The sequence below is a fragment of the Meleagris gallopavo genome, chromosome 3 (genome assembly GCF_000146605.3).
Source record: "Meleagris gallopavo isolate NT-WF06-2002-E0010 breed Aviagen turkey brand Nicholas breeding stock chromosome 3, Turkey_5.1, whole genome shotgun sequence".
In the NCBI taxonomy this organism is placed as follows: Eukaryota; Metazoa; Chordata; class Aves; order Galliformes; family Phasianidae; genus Meleagris; species Meleagris gallopavo.
The window spans coordinates 72,548,397-72,556,024 of record NC_015013.2 but is presented as its reverse complement, the minus strand read 5'-3'; the positions used below and the strand labels follow the sequence as shown (position 1 = coordinate 72,556,024).

Genomic DNA, 7,628 nt, shown 5'->3' with positions numbered 1-7,628 from the left:
TTGTAGAATAATTGAGAACCAAGCCTAAGAATTTGGTGCTATACATAAGTAAATTAGTTAGTAAACAAAATCCATTCTTTCTGTTTGTCTTAAATTGTAGGATTATTTAAAAGTTGTTATTCTGATCACTAAATAATTAATGTCAAAGGGCTGGCACCATACTTGGGCAGTTTTGGAAGATGAATCTTACTATATGACAAAGCTCATACGAATTTTCTACCCTAAAAGTGCATGGAAGACACTCTCTAGGCCAAAAAGCTTTTTTCCATTCGGACGTGAATAACAAAATTATGTATTTTACTTATCATTCATACATCCTCTGAGAATAAGAATTGAAAGTCTTAAACTGCACCAAAGTATTTGAAGTTGAATAGCAAGAACATCTCATGGGATAGCAAAGTACTACAGCAGTTTGCTCAGAGGGTTGCAGAATTTGCTGCTGATGTTGGTGTTAAAGATCTGATCAGGTAAACATGTCAGGAGCAGTCTTGGTGGAGTCTGCTTGGACCAGAGGACTGTTGTAGGTGACTTCATCCTGTAATGTCTCCAGCAGCCATAAATCCTAAGGAGTTTTAAGCTACTGCTGATGGCTGAACTTTATAAGCATAGAAGAGATTGAGAACACGTAGGTCATTACAAACTCAAGTACTCAAAAATATTGACATGCCTAATTTGTTTATTAGAAGTCTCAGTATTTTGGAGGATCTAGACCTTGGGTAACCTTGAGAGTTTTCATAATTAAAAGTTATAAATAAATAAAATTATAATCAAATAGCGTTTCCAAACATGAGTATGCCTCTGAAAAATTTCAGCCAAGATTCAGTGAACGGTGTTTTCTCTCCTGAAAATTTAAAGCATCCCTACTGTCCTTGTGTTTGTATCATGTCTAATAGTTTCAGTGTGCAATGTAATTCTTATTTTTCTTAGTTAGAAAACAGCTTCTACTGAAAAGACACTTTGAAATTTATTTTTCAACCAATTTTCTAATTCTTGGTACAGAGTTAAGAATGAAACTACTTTACTCCAAAGAGTCTAAATTTAAACACCTGAAAAGATCAAAAAAACTGGTTTTATTTCTCATTAGCACAAAGGTAGTCTGAAGCATAGCCCTAGTGTATAAACTTAAGTATACAGTGTGCCTGTAATTCATGTGTAGTTTGAAGAGAACAAGTGAAAGAAATGAGAGGAACTGACAAGATGGAGCAGCACTGCTGGTTTAAAGTAACGCCTTGTTACCTCAATAATTAGCTGTCTGTACTAATCCACTTCTTTGGGATCCTTGGGTGGCATAGAAAGGCTGAACAAGTTTTAGAGTATTTGTTTTTTGTGCATCAAAATGGTTCAGTTTCAGATCTCTGTATTCTGTTTTTTGGTGGTTTTAAGCAGGGAGATACTTAATCCAAATTGTTTTCATGTTGCATAAATCACTCTTAATGACAGGACAGTGTATCACACCTCTGTCAGATGCCCAAACTGAACGCTGATGCAAAGAGGTGTGTGTGCCACTTTGTGCACTTCAGCAGAATTCTTCAGAATCATTTCTATGAAAGCATCATGCAAATTTAACACTGAGAAACAAAATCTCCTTATCTTTGGTATGTTGATTAATTATCACTCGTATAGCGTCTACATAAAGATCTTTGTTTTATGCACATTTGTATTTGTGTTGAGAATAGGAGTTGTACAGGCATAATAAGAGTAGAAAGAAAATTTAATTACTTAATGAAAATGAGAGGTACAAGGACAAAACTGTGTTCTAAGAAAGCTCTGAAGTCAGAATAACATAGTTTATAGTTCTTCCAAAAGAACTGCTTAACACTGAGAATCCTGACAGTTTTCAGTGTGCAACAGTGAGAACTAAAACAAGCTAACTTAAACCATTTTAAAGAATTTAACTTATTTTATTTACATCGCAACAAGCTTAGGCATTGGAAAAGGTTAGGGTTTTAGTAGCTGTGAAACAGGAACTTTGCATACTGTGCAGCCTTGACTGCATGCTATTGTATCAATCTCCTGTAGAGCTTGTAGATATGAATTCGAACTTTTTATAAACACATTTGATTTTTTTTTTCCCTCATGGTGTCACTACAGACCAATATATTTGATCGTTTTTTTATCTGGATGTTCTTTCAAGTAAGGATGGGAGAAAAAATGTTCTTTGAAGACACCTTCAGACCAGACTTTTCCATCACATCAGAAAGTTCTCTGAGGTCCAAAACTTGCTTCCAGTAAAAATAAGATAGCTGCCTCTTCTATTCAGAGACTTCTTAAAGTAACTCCCTATGTCAAAAAGCACAGTCTTCAAAGAGAATACAGCAAAAAGAAAAGGGAGAGTTGTTTGGGGCTATCTTGGAGCTCTGAGCATTAGTCCCACTGGAACCCCTAAAAAGTGCTTATACTGTTTTCAAAGCAGTTCTTCATGTGCTTCTAAAGCAAACTTTTTTTTTTTTCTCCAGTATGGAAAGGAAAATTCCTGGAAGTTAACAGTCGAAATAGGCACTGATAGAGGAAAGAAAATTACAGGACAGTTTATATTGAAATTATTTCCATTAATGCTATTTGGGAGAAAGCAAAACAATGTCTTAAGTCTCATCACTGAAGATTGTTCTCATGGGCTCATTCTGAAGAAGTTACATATTTTTTTAATCAAAATATGGTTTGCAAAGCTTCATGTTAGGAATGGAATGTTGGGCTGTCATCCCCTGAGTTGTTGCGTTGTCATTTGGGTTATTACAGTATTATCGTTTACTCTTAGTAGAAATAAATTGTTACTTAATATTTGCCATTAGTTATATGTACATGTTCTTACTGCTATCCATACATGAGAAAAACATGACACGTGGCCACCAAAAGATAAAAGGTATCCAGGTAGTGATGGATTAATAGCGCTGGAACTGTGAGAGCTCTGTGGTGCTTGTGATGTGTATGTGTAAGGTGAGATGGACTTTTTAGTTTACTTTTGCAGCATTAAAAATTTCACTGCTATTTCTGTCTTTCTAAAGAGTTTCCATTAACTAATAAGAATATACCACTATGAGTCAAGATAAAGAGATGGCTGTAAGTAAGCCGGTATTCAGACAGATTCAATTAAAGTAACAAAGACATTAGATTTAAAAAAATGAAGCTAACACTGCTCCTTTGGGATTTCATCTGTCACTAATTACCCACTGAGATGTGAGCACCTGTGTTCTACCCACCAGGAGTGGAACTGCAGGAAGAGAGGAGAAAAAGGTGGAAATGTGTCCATCACGATGCAGAGTGAGATGTATTTGTGTAATCCGGTGTATGCTCTGCTGTTTTATTTGTTGTTTCTTGAGCCAGCTAACTTCCTTCTCACAGGTTTCAAGGAGCTCTGCTTTACTGAGATTGTTTTTTCCTGTGTCAAGTGCTCTGAAGTTTGAGTATCCATCCCCTTGACACTCACACATCAGATACTTATAAGGGTTGATAAGATCCCCTTTCAGCTGCAGGTCTCTCAGCCTTTCCTAAGGGAGATGCCCTATGTCTGTTACAATCTTTGCACCTCTCCGCTGGACTCTTTTTCAAAGTTTCTTATCTTGAACTGAAGAGCCCAGAACTGGATACAGTACTCCAGGGTAGAGGGAAGGACAACCTCCCTTGTCCTGCTGGCCACCCTCTTTTTAATGCACCCTAGGATACTGTTGGCCTTCTTGGCCACAAAGACACACTGCTGGCTTATGGCCAACCTGTTGTCTGCCAGGGCATCAGGTCCTTCGCTGCAGAGCTCCTTTCCAGCAGGTCAGCCCATAACCTGTACTGGTACATGTGGTTATTTCTCCCCAAGCATAGGACTGTACACTTGCCCTTGTTAAGCCTTATTAGGTTCCTCTCCACTCGTTAGGGTCCTCTCCACCCAACTCTCCAAGCCTGTTCAGGTCTTGCTGAACGGCAGCACAGCCTTCTGGTGTGTCAGCCACTCCTCCAAGCTTTGTATCGTCAGCAAACGCTATGAGGGAGCGCTCTATCCCTTCATCCAGGTAATTGATGCAGATGTTGAACAAGATCAAACCTAGTCCTGGGGAACAGCACTAGTTACAGAACTCCAATTAGACTCTGCACCACTAATTACAAACATCTGAGCTCTGCCAGTCAGACAGTTCTCAGTCTACCTCACTGGCCGCTCATCTCTGAAGATTCTGTGTGAGATAGTATCAAAAGCCTTGCTGAACTCAAGGTAAACAACATCCAGTGCTCCTCCCTCACTACCAGCCAGTCTTGAAGGCTTCTTGATTGGTCAAGCATGATTTCTTCTTGGTGAATCCACATTAACTCTCTGGATAACCTTCTTTTCTTCCACTTACTTGCGTTCACTGATTTACAAGACTAAACCTTCAAATTTTGAGCAGTGCCTTTTTATTTAATTAAAAAAAAAGTGGTGGCTGGACCAGGCGCTGTGTTGCTGGGCATCTCTGTGGCCTGGTAACTCTGAAGCCTGCATTTCTCCTCTCTGCTGACTGGTGACACTGCCAACAGCCCACTGGTTGACTGAGGTGGGCTAATTCAAAACAGCGATGCTGGAAAACAGACATAAGAAATAGAGGTTAGTTTGAAACTACCTGACCTGTTTTCTGTGTTTTAAAGAGCTGTTGCTATAGCAACAGTAGCTAGCAGAGATTGAGAGTTTCTGAGACTGAGGTTGGCAGTTGTGCCTTTGCAGGGGCTGCGTTGCTCTGCACTGGGTGGGCTCTGCCTGAATCCTAATGGAGCAGTTACTAGCATAATTTCAATACATTTGTTCATCATCTCCCTCTAATTGTCTACTTCTCAAAATAGTGCACCTCCGAAGAACAGTAGTTAGCACATCCATGTGGCCCTCAAGCTGGCCTGTCACTAAACACCATGATCATTCTTCTGCAGTTCCGTATTCCGTGTTGTGAAAGTCAGCAAACATAAGTTCTATTTTACCATAGGTTAGGGAGAAATTAATTCCAGAGCTGAGATGCCTTCACTGAAAAATAGCCTGACAATTTTAATCAGTGAATTGCTATCTGAAATGCCTCTGCTGCTGGCAGTTGCTATTGTAACATATGGGTGAGAGAAGATTTTGCAGATGGCCAATACAAAAAACTGTTTAACAGCTTTAAGTTGGAAATCAGCGTGGTGAACTTCACCTGACATCTGGAGTGTACTCTGCTTATTGTGAAAACAGTCTCTGAGTAAGTGGACCACAGTAAAGCATGCTAACAGGAATGTTTGGTTAATAGAGGTGTAATCCAATTTTCATTTTATTGCAAATTTTTTGTATTATGAAGTGAGAAAAGCAACTGTAATGTGATCCGTGTTTGAAAGGAAAGGACATTCTTGCCAAGCACAAGTGGAGACCTAGTCATAACTCCAACTCAGTAGGGATCCAACAAAACACCTTAGTTGTAGTTATATTGGAGCCTCTGAATTGTTGAGTGGGATCTAAGAGAGGAAAGAACGCTTGCTACTCTTAGCCATCCCAGATATCAGAAGAGATACCATTAGGTTTTGATTGCCTTTCTCTGGATTTGACTCATTAAAAGCAACAGTGGGTTACAGCTTCAGTGAGGTCTGTCTGCACCGTACTGGGCAGATGAATGAGTGACAGCCTGCCTGAAGGCATATATCAACCTTTAGCTTTGTGCGATTCTGCAATAGTACTGGGCCTATTAGATCTTAGTACTGTATTGACAGAAAAGATATGGCCGATTCAGGGTCTTTCCTTTTTTTGCTGCAAGAGGAGAAGGTATGCTTGCCTTGCTGCATGGTCAAAGTTGGCAGGCCCTGAGATACACATTGTGTTGAGGTGTTGGATTTGTGAGTCGTTGCTGCTGTACATGCCAAAAAGGCCTCTTATGCTAAAACGGGAAATCTCAAGATCTGGGATAAAATTGAGTTTTCTTTCAGGCATATATAAATTTAACACATGCACAAATACATAGGTACAAGAATTATATAAACTAGTACGAGCCACAGGTGACCTAAAGCTGGGCTATGGCAACTACAAGCTGAGACTTACTGACCTTGTGAAGTATGAAAGTTCTTTGACACAAATACAGCTGTGACAGTGATGGAGAAAAATGATCTTAAAACATGAATAAAATTGTTTATAACTTGTACTGCTTTTAGTTGGCTGCTTCTTGCTGTGATAATCTTCCTGCTTCTTGGTACATGTATCCAGTGTTCTACAGCTGAGTAGAAACCAGCCCTGGCCTGATCTGAGCTGTGCTGCTGAGAGGCAGCATTCTAGTTTGCTCACAATACTGTCCTAGCAAGTCATTTATCTCAGTGCACTGAAGAGTACAATATGGTACACAGGCATACCTTCTGTTTCCTCTTGTGGGCATCTGCCTAACCAGCTCTAATAGCCACTGTTTTCCATTTCTTCTGAGTTATTTGTTGAATTTCAACGATTCTGCAATATCAAGTGTGTGTTATACACATTCCTAAAAGAGTGACCCTCTCCCCCATTTGAATTTGTGTCTAGTCAAATTCTGTTTTTCTCACAGAGCAGGTCATCTGGACTATGTCTAATGCAAGTGAGAATGTGAACATGTTAGATATTCAAAATATTGAAATACTTGGAGAACTTTAAAATATTCATTCATCTTCTGTTCCCCTAATAATTCACTATTTAGTCATCTAGCAACACATAAATGAGTTTGAAATAGTTTTATTTAAAATATAATTAACTTCCTCTAATAAAATTATTTCAATCTCAATTATGCAAATATTCACCTGTGTTTATGAGGAAACAAATGCACATATTCCTTAAGCATATGTGTGTGTACTGCTATATGTCTCTGCCTTTTGGAGAGTGATCATATATTTTGTAAAACTCCATGTTGAACCTCAACTCACATGCTAGCTTTAACAGAACTTTGGATACACAGTGATGTGTAAAGTATCTGGCCTTATGGAAGTTTGGAAAACATACCTTGGACGACTGTTTCAGAGGCATGAAGTTTCCCAGTAACACTAAGCTGAGTGAAGTGCTTGCCACAGGAGTACTTGAGTCTGATTAAAAATGGCAGAATTTATTCTTTTTATATTTAGTACTTTCCCTTTGTCTTTAAGGGTTGTTTTTTTTTTTCACTCTTCCTTTTTGTTTTGTACAGAAATACCGTAAAGGGAGTTTATCCAAAATAGTGAGTCAGAACTGTGTTCATATGAGCTATCCTGGTTGCCCATTAAACCACATCATTTGGTATGTTTTGGTTGTGATAGGTATGGCTGTGGTGTTAAAAGTGTCAGTATTGGTTAATCCCTGAAGTAATAGTAAATGTTTTTGTAAAAATCAATGTTTGATGTGGTTTTAGTATGAACAAATGTTCGATTATGAAAGAACTTGTAAACTTGCAAAAGAACACTAGATCAGTTTCTTTTGTACATTTAGATAACATGCTAAATTATTTGCTACAGTAAAAGTACCATTGCTTTAAGAGAAATGTGCAACTTCAAGTATCAAATTATGCTGTTAAGAAGTGAGAATTTTCTATAGATACCCTTTGTCAAATGGTATATTATCAAAGTGATGGTGAGAGCATTAGAACTGATGCTAACAACTTTTGTGGGAAGTTGAAGAGAGAGATTATATTGAAATAGCTGTATTGTTTACTCACTTAAAGAACTAATTTTTGAAA

At 38.3% G+C, this 7,628-nt stretch overlaps 1 protein-coding gene across 1 annotated transcript in view; it reads left to right on the top strand.

The window, feature by feature from the left end:
- STK3 (serine/threonine kinase 3) overlaps positions 1-7,628 on the top strand; it is a 147,840-nt gene that overhangs the window by 106,710 nt on the left and 33,502 nt on the right. The window lies entirely within an intron of this gene.